Below are 18,957 nucleotides of genomic sequence, written 5' to 3'. Positions count from 1 at the left end.
GTGTCTGAACTGATGTTTTCAGGAAGGGAATCTGAGGAACTGAGGCAGATAGTGGTGACAAAAGATGAAATTCTCAGCCTTATTGATAAATTGAAAGCAAATACATCACTGGACCCAGATGATATCTATCCTAGAGTTCTCAAAGAGCTCAAATATGAAATTGCTGATCTTCTAACCAAAATATGCAACATGTCCCTAAGATCAGCCTCTATACCAGAAGACTGGAAGATGGCCAATGTAACACCAATTTTCAAAAAGGGATCCAGCGGGGATTTGGGAAATTACAGGCTGATTAGCTTAATGTCTTTTCCAGGTAAATTGGTTGAAGGCGTTATTAAAGATAAAATCGGTACGCATATAGAAGGACAAGCCGTGCTGAAAAAGAATCAACACGGGTTCTGCAAAGGTATGTCCTGTCTCACTAACCTTTTAGTGTTCTTTGAGAGTGTCAAGAAACATGTAGACAGGGGTGATCCAGTAGACATTGTTTACTTGGACTTCCAAAAGGCTTTTGACAAAGTCCCTCACCAAAGACTCCTAAGCAAACTTAGCAGTCATGGAATGAGAGGACAGGTCCTCTTATGGATGAGTAACTGGTTAAAGAACAGAAAGCAGAGAGTAGGAATAAATGGTAAATTTTCCCAATGGAGGGAAGTAAAGAGTAGGGTCCCGCAGAGATCTGTATTAGGACCAAGGCATTTCAACCTGTTCATAAAGTATCTGGAGTTAGGAGTGAGCAGTGAAGTGACCAAGTTTGCGGATGACACCAAATTATTTAGGGTGGTTAAAGCAAAAAAGGATTGTGGAGAGCTTCAAAAAGATCTCTCCAAACTGGGAGAATGAGCACCCGTATGGCAAATGCAGTTCAGTGTAAGCAAGTCTAAAGTGATGCATGTTGGGGCAAAAAATCCCAACTTCAAGTATAGCCTGATGGGATCTGAGTGACTGACCAGGAAAGAGATCTTGGGGTTGTGGTGGACAGCTCAATGAAGATGTCGACCCAGTGTGTGGCCGCTGTAAAAAAAGGCAAGCTCCATGTTAGGAATAATTAGAAAAAGAATTGAGAATAAAATTGCCAATATCATTCTGCCCCTATACAAATATATGATGCGATCACACTTGGAATACTCTGTATAGTTCTGGTCAGTATACCTAAAAATATATATATTGTAGAGCTGGAAAAAGTGCAGAAAAGGGCAACTAAAATGATCAAGGGGCTGGAGCATCTCCCCTATGAGAGAAGGTTCCAACAGATGGGATACTTTAGCTTGGAAAAAAGGAGAGTAAGGGGAGACATAATAGACGCCTACAAAATTATGCATGGTGTGGAGAATGTGGATAGGGAGACATTTTTCTCCCTCTCTCAAAATACTAGAATCCAGGGTCATCCTATGAAGCTGATTGGTTGGAGATTCAGGACAGATGAAAAGAAGTACTTCTTTTCACAGCGCATAGTTACACTATGGAATTAGCTACCACAGGGTGTAGTGATGGCCACCAATTTGGATGGCTTTAAAAGGGGGTTAGACAAATTCCTGGAGGAAAAGGCTATCAGTGGCTACTAGTCTTGATGGCTGTGTGCTACTTCCAGTACCAGAGGCAGTGAGCCTATGTACACCAGTTGCTGGGGAACATGGGTGGGCGGGTGCTATTGCACTCATGCACTATTTGTGGGTTCCTGGTTGACAGCTAGTTGGCCACTGTGTGAATGCTGGACTAGATGAACTCTTGATCTGATCCAGCATGGCACTTCTTATGTTCTTATGTTCTTAATGTGCCATTGAATAGTGACTTCAGCTGATGCACCTGGTTTGAGAGTTCACTTTTACAGTATGTACCTATTAAGCCACTGTTTGAACTACCTGATGAATTTCTAATGGAATGAGGTCCTGTTGCAGGTTTCAGTATTTAAGTAATACGACTGGAGCATATTCTAATAATAAAGCAAAGGAGAAATTATTATTTTTATCCTTTTATCTGGAAATATTCTTTATTTTAAAGACTGAAATTTCAGTATTGCAATATTGCATAGCAAATGTTTTGTAGAATGAAAATACTCTATTGTGAAGATATTGGCCATGTCTGGACATGATAAAAATGACCCTCAACGAACCTTCAACTCACATGCTTGCCCCCTGCCCCTCAGCACAGCCATAAGGCATTTGGAAGCTTTTGCTTCTATTTTACATTAACCTCTGTTTGCTGTGCTGTCCAGACCTGGCAAGCTGGTTATAATCTCAACTACGGTTAATGGAAGCAAGTCAACTTCAAACCATGGTTCATAAAGCTCGCTTGTTTCCATTAACCATAGTTAAGCTTCATCACAGTATTGGTTCAGACATAATATTAAATTGAGGTTAATTTGAAACAGGAGCGGAAGCTTCTAATTTCTTTGTGGCTCATTGGAGGAGAATGCACAAATCTGAGGTTCACTGAGGGTAGGTCTAGTCATGCTAAACTATGTTTTAATGTGCTAGAGACGATTTGGCTGTGAATTCTGCAAAGCCTTGTCCTCTGTCTCACTTCCACCTGGCCTGGAAGGGCAGGGCTATGACTGACTCCTGCTGCAAAGGCTGTTCCTGCTGCTCATGGTGCATAGAGACCATCAATGTTTAGGGGTTGTTGCTGGGGGCAACATTCAGTCTTGGATAAGATGCATTATTTTGGTACTATTTGGATTATGTTTTATATTTCTGTTTTTAAACCCTTATATGAATTATTAGTGGGATGAATGAAATTAATATTTATATGTTTGCTTTAATTTTGTTTTATAATTAATGAATCTGCTTGAAATGTTATGTTTTATTATTGTAAACTCTTCTGATGTTGTGATATCCTTGGAATGTGGTTTCCTATGGAAAAGTGGCATAGAAATAAACTGATTATGATGACATCTGCACAACCATTTTAACAACTTTAACCATGTTCTGTAGTTATTGTTAATGCAGTTTTTGGGTAGTATACTAATGACACCTTCCCTCCCATCGAATCATTTTTCTAAAACAGCCTTGGAAAATATCGGCTTGGATCCAGAGATGTGTGAGCTGAAGCCTGCTTTCACAACAGGGCTTTCATGCCCCATCCAGAGTAGTGTGTGTATGTGTGTGTGGGGGGGTACAGAAGGTTGTGGTGGAGAGGAGGGCGTAGGATATAGCCCTTTTGTACAAGTGGCCTTCTGGTCACGCAATTCTGGATCCAACCTGTACATCTGTTAAATGTAAGATGGAGCAAGATAGACAAGGTATCTACTAAATATGCATGCTGCTCATTAGTTTCTGACCAGCATTCTCAGTACTGAATACTGAGTTTAAGGTTGTGGTCCTGTGCTCACTTACTTGGAAACAAGTATCACTGAACTCTTCTTAGTACATATGCATAATTTGTCTAAGTGTTACTTAGGAATTTTATACGATGAGTATTTCAGCAACATGAATTGATCGTTATGGTCTGGGGAGACCCAAACCTTTCTGGTAATTGTAATAACTTATGTGGGATCCTATATGAGAAAATATATTTAACTGTTACTTTACAGTATGTAAAATACTTCAGTCTTAGAAGTGGTAGCCAAGGGGCCAAAACTAGTTTAATATCAGTATCTTGCAGAAAAGCAGATGGAATAAAAATGGATCCAATTTGCTCTTCCTTCCTAATTCCCTCTTCCTTGCCCAGAATTGGAATCCAGGGATGGAGGCTTATTTTCTTTACTTCTTGTAGTTAGTTATATATTATGCTTAGTTTTATAATACATGGTGCATTGTTATTCCTTCCCACTCTGATATCTGCCACAGAAGATCTCTCCTTCATTCCCTTCTGCTTTTGTTAGAAAACTGGAACATCCTGCCCTCCAGTGCTCAAAATCCTGGATTCACCTTCGGAAATATCACCCACAAATTGCCAATTTGGAGGGTTAAATGTTCATTTAGATCAGAACTGCAGGTCTCATGAAGAATGCTCGTGATACAGAGTTTACTTCTTATGTATACTACCCTGAGAATATTTATTCGTGGGTGGTCTAAAAATATCTATACTAAATATAAATAGTACTTATTTTCGGTGCGCCTTGTTTAACCAGTTTTCTGTTTCTTTTTCTTCTGGAGCAATTCTCTCTCTATTTCTCTCTTTCTTAAGCTGTACTGGAATGATACAATGGAGGATAGTTCAGCCACAAAAATGGTACAGACATGAAAGGTGGAAGTTGTTCATTGTCCATATTCACATCACAAGCATTACCAAATGCCTGTGACACTTGCACAGTCACAAACCACATGCTAATCACAGCATCAGTGCCCACAGTTCCTGGAGAAGAATTGCGTTCTTCTAGGTACAAAATATAAATAAATCTAGTTCTTGGACCAGGGTTGCACACAACCCTGTTAGTAGCAGTTATCCATTTACTATGGTAAAAACTTATTCAGTTCTCTAGAAAGGCTCCTGAATGGCAACGATTCAAAAATAAACATACAAGGAGACATTCAAGTGGGACTGATAACGTTCCTGGAAGAGTGAGTTCTTAGACAGAGCTCATCAACTATCATCACCACCATGTTTTTTTCTAATACCAGACTTGGTGATCCTGTGCCTATCAGTAGGGCAGTGAATAAAGGTTACTCCAGAGGCTTCTGCATGTTCGAGGAGCTCTCAAAGTATACAATAAATACTAGTTTGTAGAAAAGAAAAAGAAAGAAAAAAGAAAAGAAAAGAAAAACACCATCAGCCTGAAGATTGAGCAAACTTATTGTTCTCCTGAAGGCCGAGAGTATTGAGGGCCATTTAGGTCAGCTAGGAATTAAAGGAAAAGTGCAGGGGAGGGTTTGTCTGCCCAAGCATCAAACAACCTCACCCAGGGTGCTCCAAGTGCTCTGACATTTTTGAAGCTAAAAAAGTCTGGGGGTCCCCCTGGTCCTAATTAATCCCCACCAAGAACTCTGTCAACTACAAAGGGTACCAATCCCTTAACATCTTGAAGTATTCTGGAGTGGGTGGTGAAAATATGGTTAGGGGATGTCTGCCATGATGTGTACATCTCTTGAGCCCAGTATCCTCCCACCACACACACACACACCCCTACAGCATAGAGAGCATGATGTAAAATAACCCATCCCTGCATTGTACTGGCATCCCTGCTCATCTAGCCCTGAACCTCTGCAGCCAGTGCTGCAGGGCAATTTGGCTATAGCGTTAAGTTGTTGAGGTTTAGGGCTTGTAAATGAACTGGAATTTATGCATCCAGTTTCATGCTCTTGCACCAGGGGGTGGAATTTGCCAATATTTATATCCTCCCCCTGTGATTCCTCATGGGTCACAGCTTGTACAATGCATTAATAACAGTGGAATGCATGTTTCTGTTGTCACAAATAGCAAACTTTTTCAAGCCACTGTTTATGTTTTAACAAGAATACATGGTAACCTCCAGGGAACCATATTAAACAAATTTGTACATGTTATTCTTTCTAGGGCAAGGTTAAAGAGGAAGTCTTTTTATTGGGAGCCATGTTTCTTTTTCATGGATTGTTCATCAACCATAAAAAACATACCTGTATTTTGCTACCTGCTGATTTCTTTCTCTCCTTTCTGAATTACTTGAGAATTTCCATCACAAACTCATACCTAATATTTGCACCATTGCCCTTGGAATTTTTTAATTGATTTTAAAGTGTGTGGCTTTTTACTTTTTTGCTTCATGCTGTGGTTTGATAAAACTGATTGTTACATTTCATTTCATTTAATTCATTTCCTTTAGTGGCCCAGTCAGCGTAGCCCTGGCTATATATATTGTTAAACGAAGTAATCTTATTATTACTTCCAGGAATGTGTTTCAGTATTTGGTGATAGTTTTATTTTTTTTTAAAGATTTTGTTTGTTTGTTTGTTTGTTTGCATAAGAGGTTTTACCAGTCCATTTGAGTAATTAAAATCTCCAGTGATTAAAGTCTGGCCACTTTCCAGAACTGTTAACCCACTTCCTGATCCAATTTTTCCACCTGCCCTCCAGGTCTCTAGTAATGACTTTGCGTCACCTTGACAACTTTTGTTATCTTTGACTTGGAACGGACTTGTGAAGGCATATTATGGGATATCTTCACCATGTTTTTCTCCAGTTTCTGTTTTGTTTAATCTATTTTGCATTTGGCATTTGCTTCTTTGACCTCTGCTCTCTTTCCAGGTTAGGGTAAAGTATCTCTCTGCAGAATTATGGCGTAGTAAGGAAAACTATAGTTGAGGTTGAAATTCAGTTTGCAGCCAATGCCTGAAAACATTACAATATCTAACATATCAAAAATTATTTTCTAAGCACCATACATTTTTCTGTGTGAAGTATGTGTTTAGGCTTTTCAAGTTGCACTTCCTCCCATTTCAATTTAAAAATCAAAATCATAATAATTAATTTATTATATTGGGAGCTTCCCAGCAGACATCCTCCATGAGATAGACTAATGGTACGGGTTTCAGATGTATATGGCACTTGGCATTTGCTCCAATCACTGCATTTTTGTGATGTTGGATTTGTATATTCTTTGTTAAATCTCTTGACATTTCAGTTTTGCAGCACTACTTTGCATGCCTTTCTAAGCCTCTGGATAGTTTTGCACAAGTTAACTGGATAAAAAGTGAATCTGTATCAAACATGCTAGTTGACAATACAACATCACATACAGTTATGGTTGGGCTTTACAGTTATACCTTGCATAAACCATAGTGATACCTGTAATACAGAATGATCATTACCTACGTAAAATTTGTTGATTTGGCTGGCATAGCTTAGTTCTTTTGAGTTTTGAGATTTTGAAAAACCTACATATGTACCCATAACTCTTAAAGAAATTGAGTGTTTGTTAATCTGAATTCGATTTTTGGGATGCAGCTGCTTTGAATCTTGTTGCAGCAGTTACTAATGTTTAACTCTCAAAACCATAACACATTTGTTTTGCAACAGCTTAATGCTTTGCAGAGCACAGAAGTGACATGTTTCTTGACCAGAAGGTTTACAGTCTGTTAGATGAGAAGGGGAATGAAAGGAGATAGGGTTGTTCAGGGTTTTACAGTGAGAGAGGGGAGAGAGAGTGCATGCATCTGAAAAGATTTTGTTAGAAATAAGATCTTGAGCACACTGTACTCAACCTGCTTTCCTCTAGATATTTTGGACAACAAATTTGCACAGCAGCCACTGATCTCATGAGTTGTATTCTATCTCAACCAAGGAAAAAGGATTGTCACACTTTTTATTTGGGCAAGAACAAATCCTGGACAATATTCCATAATTCTTAAATTAAGCTCAGGAGAAAAAAAAGTATACTTAAAAAATAACTTCATTTAACCAATGTGTTTGTGTTCTGTTAAAACCATGAAAGTTTAATTCATTGATTGTCAGCAGGTGGCAATATTGCTCTGTTGAATTCCTGTTTAAGGAACACTTGGTTTACAGAAGAAAGCCTCAGTTCTGTGTCCTGAGTGGCATTCTCTTCCAGGAGTGTGCAACTTGTGCCCCTCCAGATGTTTTCGCCTACAACTCCCATCTTCCCTTACCATAGACTCTGCTGGTGGAAGTTGTAGGGCAAAACATCTGGAAGGCCACACATTGCCCACTCCTACTTTATTCAGAGTGTATTGTATTATAAAACAGGATTAGTGCACCTAGCATATTCTAGGTCTGACTTGTTATATAATGGGTCATTGCATGTGAAATGAATTTTATCTATCAAATCATTCATACTAGATCACCCTTAATGTAGGGATGAGTTCATGATCCAACAAAATACACAGGTAAAACTGTAAATAGTGTAGTGGATGATGATGATGATGATGATAGGACAATGGAGGAGGGTTAGAACTTGGGGGCTGTCACCTGATTAAAGAAATCTTGGTGGGTTCATCATTTGAGTTTTAATTGTTTAATGAAATCCATATCAGTTTGCATATGAATAAACAATTCTAAAGAAAAGGAAATTATCTTAAAGGAGGCATTCCTTAGTGCATGAAATTGGATAGAGAATGCCTCCTGTAAGATATGCCAAATGTATGCTCTTTAGGTAATGATATATATATTGACCAACTGCCAGATTAATCAATGGCTTCTTAATTGATCAAGAGGTGCTTGGTCAATTAATCTAATGGATTAACTAATTAAATGTTTTAGTCCTAGTTAAAATAGGTAACTAGGTCAACAAAAATGTGAAAACAAAAATGACAATACAAAATATGCGAGTTAACAAGACGTGTGAAGACAAGTAAGTATTTGTAAAATGTAATCATCTTCTCTACCCACCTTGAAATGTGCTTCTTTGTGGCTGAGAGGCATTTCAAGCAAATGGGAGGGGTAACTGCAAAGAGAATGGATGCTTTACCCCCTTTCATTGACCCGGTTCATCGTAACAACACACAGTTGCTGAGAAGATGAGCATGATGGTTCCTTCTTGCTCCCCCTGCAGTAAACAAGCTCAGGGATGTTTTGTCCTTGCTTTGTGTATCGTGACAGCTAAACCCGGAACTCTCGGTTTTGGGGGATGAACAACCCAGAGTTTGAACCCACGTGGCCACGCAGTCAAAGACCTGGTTGGCACGTAACACCAGTTCACGGGTTGTGCAACCCATGAATTGCCAGGGTGCACTGGGTGATTGTTGGGTTAAAACATGTCACAACAACCCAGAAATGAGGCGTTCCTGGATTGTTTACAAAGCCAGATGTAAAGCAGAAGCGATAAGCACGCAGGAGGCAGCGTACTTGCTCACTCTGGCGCAGCTATGATGTCTTTAACCCATAGTTAGTTGTGATGCACAAACTGGGTCCCAGTCTCCACTTACATATTTTGCTACAGGCTCTTCTCAGCTAAGTAGCCTGGATTCTCCACTAAATACCAATCTTTCCAGGTTTGAATTGCAGGGTACAAAAATGCAGCACTGTTACCCTTTTCTTTAAATGCCTGTGATTTATATTTTTAGTGCAGCTTTCTGCAGAGCTCACTTCTGAGGTAATTTCCATGTCTCTTTTCACATTAGACTTGTTCTCAAAAATGTAGAGCTGGTTTTTCTTTGCATAGTGCTTTCCAGTACCACTGCATTGCCTTCTCAGGGCCCTGTTAGTAATTTAAAAGCTGAGATTAGCAACCAAGATGGTGCTGCTTCTAGTGGAGGAAATACAATACTATGGCAGCTGTGTGTCCTCTCTTCTAGCATTTAATGGACGTGTGTGTGTGTGTGTGTCAGAGAGAGAGAGTATATATGAAAAAGTATATATGAGAAAGAGGATACGCATGCAGCTGCCATTGCCTTATAGTGTGTTTCCCAGGCTGTAAACAGTAAAGTGAAGTTACCCCTGCTCCAGTTTGGCTTTTAAAGGGTTGAGGTGCCCATAGTTTTGAAGAAGCAGGTTGAAAATGGCTTGGGGCACCGCAAATAAGATACGAGGAAAGTTAGATGAGGAAAAGGCAAAACACATGCAAATGTCTACCTGTGGAAAATAGTTGACATCAACAAAGAAAAGGAAAATAACCCCAACTTTTAAATAAGATAGCAAACTGCCAGCACAGATTTGCCAAATGGAGGTCTTAGCAAAACAGGGGATGGGGGAAGGGACTCGAGCTTTAACTAAAGTTAAAAGCTACAATATGGAGCTACAATTGAGAAGCAAGACATTTACAAAATGTAGTCAACTTCCCTGTCCACCTTGAAATGTGCCCAATGTAAAATATGCAGCCACCCATGCAGAGAGGACCCCCCTAGAACTCAGTCGAGCCCTGTTTCCATCTACTCATCTTCCATCCACACATATACAAGCAATGTGATGAGAGTGTGAATTTCTCATTTCCCCATCCAGCCCTTCCCCAAAGTAACATACATTGGGTAGAGAGGAAGGGCTATTTCGGGAAATGCAAGTCATGCACAGACTTCCATTCTCTACAATGTCTCATCACATTGACTGGGTTCACACGACACAACAATCAGTGATGGGTAACTAGCCACAGTGGGTTGTTGCATCATCTGAACCCAGACTGCTTCCTGCAGGGTGACTTATTTTGGGAAAACAAACCACCCTGATAAGCCATGGCTTTTTCTAGGGGTTGTTCAACCCACGACGGGTTGGCATGTTGTCCAAACCTGGCAGAGCCAGCCCTTGCCACTCTTCCCGATCACGCTCACCTGTGCTGCCTCAAGCTTCCCCTGGCGGTGACTGCGCCTCTAACGATGCCCAAATAGCACTTTGGAAGGGCTGTCACTTGGTCCCTAGCCCCTTTTAATTATTTTTTGTCCCCAGAAATTTGCAAATGGAGTCGTAATTTTTGTTGGGTTTTTTTGTTTTTATCAGTCTTTTGGTTGTGCACAAGTGCACACTTACGGCTGTCCAATATGTATAGCCTTGCCTTGTCAATGCCCCTTTATGTTTCTGCTTACAAAAGGAAGGAAGTGGACTGGGAAACATACAAGGAAATTGACAAGATGAGATACATATAGGCTAATTTGTGCACTGTTGATAGTGACATGTTGGGGGAAGGGGGAAAGATCAGGAGAAGTAGGTACACCAAAATGGTGGGGGTGGGGATAAGCCACTTAGCAAGGCGATCCTTGGAGTTTTAAGTGTTGAACTGACACTTGTCAGTGCCCTGCTCCCATTCAACACTTTTCCGAGTTTTCAGCTAGTCCAGAAAAGGGTAAACTGGGTGCCCCCTGTTTTGTGGGCCCCATTTGGAGCAGTTACTGCCGTGGTTACTACAAAAGGGAGCTGCAAAAGGGGGGTGAATCTTCCCTTTATCTGAAGCTGGAAGCTCAGGGAAGCGTTGAATGGAAGCAGGACACTGATGAGTGTCAGTTCAATACTTAAAACCCTGAGGATCACCGAGCTAAGTGACAGATCTTGTCTCCACCCCCTTTTTGGTGCACATATTTTTCGGACATGTCACTGTCAACAGTGCGCAAGTTAGCTTCTATGCAGTCTCATCTTGTCAATTTCTTTGTACATTTCCTAGTACACTTACTTCCCTTTGACAGCTAAAACATACAAGGGCATTGACAAGGCAAGGCTATACATATCAGACACCTGTAAGTGCACCTCCAAAAGACTGACACAATGATTTTTTAAAGCTGGGGAACGAAAAGGGGTCATGATTGGAGTGGAGTGGGGGATGGGATGGGCAGGCAAGACTGCTTCTGCTGCTAAGGACAATGGGATACCAGATGGAGGTCCAGAGGGGAAGGAGAACAACCCACTGATAGTTGGGTGCACCGTGGGTTGTTCCGAAAATAACCCATATTGTGTAGTTTATTCACAGGGTGGATTGTTGTGTCATGTGAACCCACCCTCTGACTCCATACATAAGCAGGGGGATGGGGGAACAAAACTCTTATTGATGTAAGGTGCTGGGGGAGGGTCTCAAGACAGGGCACTGAGTAGTCATGACCCAGCACCTGTCCTTTTGCACCACTGGTACTCTGCCTTCCCTGCAAACCTGGCTGACTAATTATTCCAAAGTAAGAGCACCATCTAGGCCACAGTAATTGTAAGCTGACCTTACAGGTGAATCCTTGCTCACCTAGGTCTAGAAAGACCTGACTTCAGGGCTGGCCCATCAGTCTGAGCTGAGCATCACTATTAGCAGCAATAGCAACAGACTTCTGGCTCCTTCTCTTGCTGTGTCTCGGTGGCTTCTCTGGAACTTCACTCTCCACCTGGCCCCACCCCTGGCCCTTTGGGACAGGATCTGCTTGCTCCAGCCACAAGCTTGTCTGTGTGGATCACACTCTTTCTCAGCACCTGAAAAGAGAGAGCAGACCTCTGCTGAGGCCAGATGTTTTGACTATAGCTGCTGTGATCACGTTAAGAGTGGATTGTGTCCACTGGATTTGGTTTTTATTTCTTTAAGACTCTATTAATATTTATTGAAGATCTACCCTGAGGTTTAAGAGAAATGCAGAAGTGGCAGGTTGTTTCAAGTCAGATCCCTGCTGTTACCTCCTGTGGTATTTCATGAGTGGTATGCCTACACCCAGCTATTAGCCCCCCCCCCCCCGAAATCTGAATCAGCAGCTATATAAGTACTAGTTCTTTCTACATCAAAATTATTTTAAAAGTTAAAGCTTTGAAGTTTTAGCCTGTCAGTCAGCACAGAAACAGAGCAGGGTTCGTTTTAAGGAAATGGTAGAGAAAGTTAAAACAGGGAATTTAAGTATGAAAGGGGGTGGGGAGTACAACACAGCATTTGACTGCAAGATAGTGTCTCCTTTTGCAGATATGATGCCACCACTGATATAAATTGAGAAGGAAAAGTTAACTTAAGTATGTGGATGTTCTTCTGAATTCAATGGCATCTTAGTCTTTCTGCAATGCTCATGGGTATTTTGACTACTTAATATCCTACTTCTTTGTACTTTAAAGATTTGTAGTGGGAGAGGAATGAACAGAAAGCTTGTGCTCACAACTGAAATCCTTCTGCCTTTCACATTAGACCACAAAATTGTTTAAAAGGGCATGATAAACAATACCATGTTCAGATGAAGTAACAGTGGATGTTACAGTAGGCAGCAACAGCATGTAGCTATCCAAAACAAGACGTCCTTTAATCCATATGATTAACCTTTTGAGTAGTAGCTTGAAGTATGTAATAATTTAAATTCACATGAAAAGATATAGGTATCTGGCCAAACAAAATCTGCATGGGAACTGTGCGGTGAGCAAGAGATGTTCAGATGAAGCCATGCATTAGCCACAGGCTGGAACTATAGATTAGCATGCTCAAGCAGCATTCAGACGTCTTGGGATGAGAACTAGAGTTTAGTAAAAAAACAAAGTTCTTGATCATGAAATGAAACACATATTTAGAAGCAGTGGAGGAAGCATGCAAAACTAAAGAGATGCTAAATGCTACCAGGATGATCTCAGCTTTGCGAATAACATTTCTTTTATTAGACCTAACTGTACTGTAGAGACTAAAAAGCCAGTATGGTATAATGGTTAGAATGTTGGACTTAGACCTCAGAGATCCAGGTTCTAGTCCTCACTTAGCCATGAAGCTCAGTGGGTGACTTTGGGCTGGTTACTTACTCTCGGTCTAACCTACCTCACAGGGTTGTTGGTTGGATAAAATGGAGAGGAGGAGGATAATGTATTCTGCCTTATGCTCCTTAAAGGAAAGGTGGAATATAAATGTAACAAATATATACAAATAAAAGATATTTGGAAGGCTCCCACCTTTCCCTTCTAGTCTGCTGTTAATTACAGACTGCTGCCTCTTGTACCTACCACTTCATTTTTCAAGCAAACTTCCTCTTATCTGCTTGAAAGATACTCTTCAATTCTTGTAAACCTGAAGATATACCTTGGCATCTTAACTTTGTCTACAGTGTGTTTACTACAAGGGCAGGCCTGTTGCAGGTGGTCGTACAATAAGTTGATGATAAATTCCATGAAAGTAAACTGTATTATGGATACACTTCAGTTTATTAACCATGAACAACCCATGAAGAGAACCCATGGTTTGTTGTTAGGTTGTGAACTGTGGGTTGTACGCTGTGGTTTGTTATTGCAGCTGGGCTCAGACAAACAATAACCAACTTTTCAACAACAACCCATGGTTTAGTAGCAACCCATACTCAGCCCTTAAGTTTGGGTTATTGTATTGTCGGAACCCAGCTATTGACGGTGTTTGCATGATCATGGAGGGGGAAATAAGCCACAGTGTCTTAATTCCCTCTCTGCACATGCCAGAGGGATTAGCATAATTACCCTCAGCAACACTGCCTTGTTGTGGCGAAGGGGCTTGCGTAACTCAGTGAAGCCATAAGCTATGCCGTGCAGGGCCACCCAAGACGGACAGGTCATGGCAGAGAGTTCTGACAAAATGTGGTCCACTGGAGAAGGAAATGGCAACCCACTCCAGTATTCTTGCCAAGAAAACCCCATGGAACGTATCACAAGGCTAAAAGAGATGACGCCGGAAGATGAGCCCCTCAGGTCGGAAGGTGTCCAATATGCTACTGTGGAAGAGCAGAGGGTATTTCCAAGTAGCGCCAGAAAGAGTGAAGCGGCTGGGCCAAAGCCGAAAGGACACTCAGCTGTGGATGTGTCTGGTGGTGAAAAGAAAATCCGATGCTGTAAAGAACAATATTGTTTAGGAACCTGGAATGTCAGATCAATGAATCAAGGTAAGCTGGAGGTGGTCAAACATGAGATGGCAAGATTGAACATCGACATCTTGGGAATCAGCGAACTAAAATGGACAGGCATGGGCGAATTTAATTCAGGTGACCATCATATCTACTATTGTGGGCAAGAATCCCTTAGAAGAAATGGAGTAGCACTCATAGTCAACAAAAGGGTGGGAAAAGCAGTACTGGGGTACAATCTTAAAAATGATAGAATGATCTCAGTACGAATCCAAGGCAAACCATTCAACATCACAGTAATTCAAGTCTATGCCCCAACCACTGAGGCCGAAGAAGCTGAGGTTGATCGGTTCTATGAAGACCTACAACACCTTCTAGAACTAACACCAAAAAAAGATGTCCTCTTCATCATAGGGGATTGGAATGCTAAAGTAGGAAGTCAAGAAATCACCGGGATAACAGGCAGGCATGGCCTTGGTGTACAAAATGAAGCAGGACAAAAGCTAATAGAGTTTTGCCAAGAGAACACGCTGATCATAGCAAACACTCTTTTCCAACAGCACAAGAGGCGACTCTACACATGGACGTCACCAGATGGTCAATATAGAAATCAGATTGATTATGTCCTTTGCAGCCAAAGATGGAGAAGCTCCATACAGTCAGTCAAAACAAGACCTGGAGCTGACTGTGGCTCAGATCATGAGCTGCTTCTTGCAAAATTTCGGCTTAAATTGAAGAACGTCGGGAAAACCACTAAACCGTTCAGGTATGACCTAAATCATATCCCTGATGAATATACAGTGGAGGTGAGGAATAGATTTCAGGGATTAGACCTGATAGACAGAGTGCCTGAGGAACTATGGACGGAGGTCCGTAACATTGTTCAGGAGGCAGCAACGAAATCCATCCCAAAGAAAAAGAAATGCAAGAAAGCCAAGTGGCTGTCTGATGAGGCTTTACAAGTAGCTCACGAAAGAAGGGAAGCGAAAAGCAAGGGAGAAAGGGGAAGATATACCCAACTGAATGCAGAGTTCCAGAGAATAGCAAGGAGAGACAAGAAGGCCTTCTTAAATGAACAATGCAAAGAAATCGAGGAAAACAACAGAATGGGAAAGACTAGAGATCTCTTCAAGAAAACTGGAGATCTCAAGGGAACGTTTTGTACAAAGACGGGCATGATAAAGGACAAAGAAGGCAGGGACCTAACAGAAGCAGATGAGATTAGGAAGAGGTGGCAAGAATACACAGAAGAACTATACAGGAAAGATCTGAATGTCCCTGATAGCCCTGATAGCCATGATAGTGCGGTCACTGAACTTGAGCCGGACATCCTAGAGAGTGAAGTCAAGTGGGCCTTAGGAAGCATTAGTAACAACAAAGCTAGCGGAGATGACAGTATTCCAGCCGAGCTATTTAAGATCCTAAAAGATGATGCTGTTAAAGTGCTGCACTCAATATGCCAGCAAATTTGGAACACTCAACAGTGGCCACAAGACCGGAAAAGGTCAGTTTACATTCCAATTCCAAAGAAGGGCAACGCCAAAGAGTGTTCAAACTACCGCACAATTGCGCTCATTTCACATGCCAGCAAGGTGATGCTCAAAATCCTACAAGCTAGGCTTCAGCAGTATGCGAACCGAGAACTACCGGAAGTACAAGCTGGGTTTAGAAGAGGCAGAGGAACTAGAGATCAAATCGCCAACATTCGCTGCATCATGGAGAAAGCAAGAGAATTCCAGAAAAACGTCTATTTATGCTTCATTGACTACGCTAAAGCCTTTGATTGTGTGGATCACAACAAACTGTGGCAAATTCTTAAAGTGATGGGAGTACCAGACCACCTTACCTGTCTCCTGAGAAACCTGTACGAAGGTCAAGAAGCAACAGTAAGAACCAGACATGGAACAACCGATTGGTTCAAAATTGGGAAAGGAGTACGACAAGGCTGCATATTGTCGCCCTGCTTATTTAACTTATATGCAGAGTACATCATGAGAAATGCCGGATTGGATGAATCAGAGGTCGGAATTAAGATTGCTGGGAGAATTATCAACAACCTCCGATATGTAGATGATACCACCCTAATGGCAGAAAGCGAAGAGGATCTAAAGAGCCTCTTGTTGAAGGTGAAAGAGGAGAGTGCAAAAGCTGGTTTGAAACTCAACATTAAAAAAACGAAGATCATGGCATGTGGCCCCATCACTTCCTGGCATATAGAAGGGGAAGAAATGGAAGCAGTGACAGATTTTACTTTCTTGGGCTCCAAGATCACCGCAGACGGTGACTGTAGCCATGAAATTAAAAGACGCTTGCTCCTTGGGAGGAAAGCTATGGCCAACCTAGACAGCATAGTAAGAAGCAGAGACATCACCTTGCCGACAAAGGTCCGTCTAATCAGAGCTATGGTTTTCCCAGTAGTAATGTATGGCTGCGAGAGCTGGACTATAAGGAAGGCTGAGCGCCGAAGAATTGATGCTTTCGAACTGTGGTGCTGGAGAAGACTCTTACGAGTCCCCTGGACTGCAAGGAGGTCAAATCAGTCCATCCTAAAGGAAATCAACCCTGAGTGCTCATTGGAAGGACAGATAATGAAGCTGAAGCTCCAATATTTTGGCCACCTAATGCGAAGAGAAAACTCCCTGGAAAAGTCCCTGATGCTGGGAAAGACTGAAGGCAAAAGGAGAAGGGGACGGCAGAGGATGAGATGGCTAGATAGCATCACGGATGCAATGAATATGAACTTGAGCACGCTCCGGGAGAGAGCGCAGGACAGGAAGGCCTGGCGTGCTATGGTCCATGGGGTCACGAAGAGTCGGACACGACTGAACGACTGAACAACAACAACAACAACAACAACACAGCTTGTCGTGTAGTGTGAACCTGGGCAGGGTGGCTTGTTGCTGTGGGTAAAAAGTCACCCCAAAACATGGGCTGTTGTAGGGTTCTGAGTGGCTTGTTACCCACAGAAACAAGCCACCCTGCCCAAGTTCATACTACACGGCAAGCTGTATTGCTGAGGGTAATTATGCTAAACCCCCGGCATGCAACTAGCACGCATGGAGGGGGAAATGAACCTCCATGATCACCCTCCGTGATCGTGTGAACTGGCTCTGTGTGTACCTCCCATACCCCACTTAACCTTCTCTTTTGCCTCTCTGGAAATCTCCTACTCACAGTGGAATGAATTGTGCTCTTTATTGTTTATGGCCTTGCAGGCAAAGGGTATATACAAGCATTAAAATAATGTGCCATGTTATTAACCATTCAGCATATCATGTTTTCCAGCATACCAAGTCTTTAAAATAAAATTGCTCTAATTAAACTTCTATGCAGTGAGATTTTGTAAATCAGTTCTAAGTCGAAGTGTATTTCTGGAAAAGCCAATTAAATTGAGAATTCAAGGTAAAGTTTATTTAACTGCAAAGTAGGAAAGGTTCTGAAAATTGAGATGTATCTGTTTATGTTACTTAAATTCTATGAGGGGTTTTACCCCCTGTAGCATTAATAATTTTGAAGATTGAAGGTATTTGTAGAAGCATTCCAGTTGTAGCTAGTTTTCTAAAGAACAAATAATGTCAAGGCTCTTACTAAACGGAGCAGAACTCATTAGACGGTATTAAAGAAAAAGTAATCTTGAATGCTTTGCTCATATCTAGAGAAAAAGCATAATTAAAAGTTTGCCTCTTCTTATGTATAAAGTAAAATCTAAGAAATATATATATATATAAGCATACAGACAGAATTTAAAATTAATGGTAGATTAAGTTTATATTTGCTGTGTAGTTTGCGCAAAGCAGGCAGAGTATACTGGTGGACACTGTTTTGGTATTATCTTGAACTGTTAATATAATCTTTTGAAATACAGTGTGGCTTGTGGTGCACCTGTTGGCTGCTCATTCATAGCTATTGTCCTGAGAATTCCTGCAAAATTGCCATTGGAAATGTTTCCATAATGCCCACCAATATAACTGCTATGTCATGACCAGACATGAAAAATGTTTAGGAGGTTGCCACTCCACTGCAAGAAAAGTTATCACTAGATAGAGTTCAGAGACATTCTTTAATAAGATAACTGTGAGGACATGCTGTTATGCACTGGAGGTATGACTTTGCAATACAATTGTGAAAAGGAGTGCCCATGGAAATTATGTCAGCTTATAGTCATGTAATTATTTCCATTCCCCAAAGTAAAGTCAATTACACTGTAATGTAATTGCACTACCAAAAAGTGAACCCTTTAATCATAGAATCATAGGGTTGGAAGGGGCCTACAAGACCATCGAGTCCAACCCCCTGTTCAATGCAGGAAGCCTGGTTCCCAGGCGGTCTCCCATCCAACTACTAACCAGGGCTGACCCTGCTTAGCTTCTGAGATCAGATGAGATTAGGCACATCCAAAGGTTCCTCTGTCTCTACCTGAACATGAAGGTGATATATGGGAACTTCATATCAGGTCAGGCCAAACTTTGTATTTGTTGTGGATTCCAAGCCCTCCCACTGAGATGTGAGGCAACCAAGACTCAGTGTGTAATCCACAAACTCTGTTATTCAGCTAATAGTACTTCTTCACACCTAAAGCAACTACAAAGCCTGGGAGCTGTCCTCAGGGCCTTATTTCCTAAATAGCGCTTTGATTAAGAAAGGTACTGAAAGCAAGGCAGTTGCCTTTTTGACTGTGGACGGGTTTCCCGCCATGCGGCTGGCTTTTTCTAAGCTTCTTCCTTCAGGGAGGATCCTCCTGACCCAACTTCTGATGGGCAGCCCATCTGGTGTGATGCCTCCCACCTCCTCCTCTCAACTCTGCCTGCTTAACTCGAAGGTGAGCACTGGCATCTATCAATCCCAAAGCTCCCTCCCCTCCAACAGA

The 18,957-nt window shown here is 41.6% G+C and overlaps 1 protein-coding gene across 11 annotated transcripts in view; it reads left to right on the top strand.

The window, feature by feature from the left end:
• The window catches only part of CDKAL1 (CDKAL1 threonylcarbamoyladenosine tRNA methylthiotransferase), a 461,612-nt gene that overhangs the window by 108,566 nt on the left and 334,089 nt on the right, over positions 1-18,957 (top strand). The window contains exon 1 of one of the 11 annotated variants that reach the window (XR_014790206.1): positions 413-18,909. The exons of the other annotated variants lie outside the window; for them this stretch is intronic. The gene's annotated coding sequence lies outside the window, so the exon portion shown is untranslated. Of the gene's footprint in view, positions 1-412; positions 18,910-18,957 lie in introns of those variants that run through there. 11 annotated transcript variants of the gene reach the window in all.

Source organism: Heloderma suspectum, chromosome 4, assembly GCF_057233095.1.
Source record: "Heloderma suspectum isolate Gila_16-S chromosome 4, 16-S_ref, whole genome shotgun sequence".
NCBI classification, from domain to species: Eukaryota; Metazoa; Chordata; class Lepidosauria; order Squamata; family Helodermatidae; genus Heloderma; species Heloderma suspectum.
This window is presented reverse-complemented; position numbering and strand designations above follow the sequence as displayed.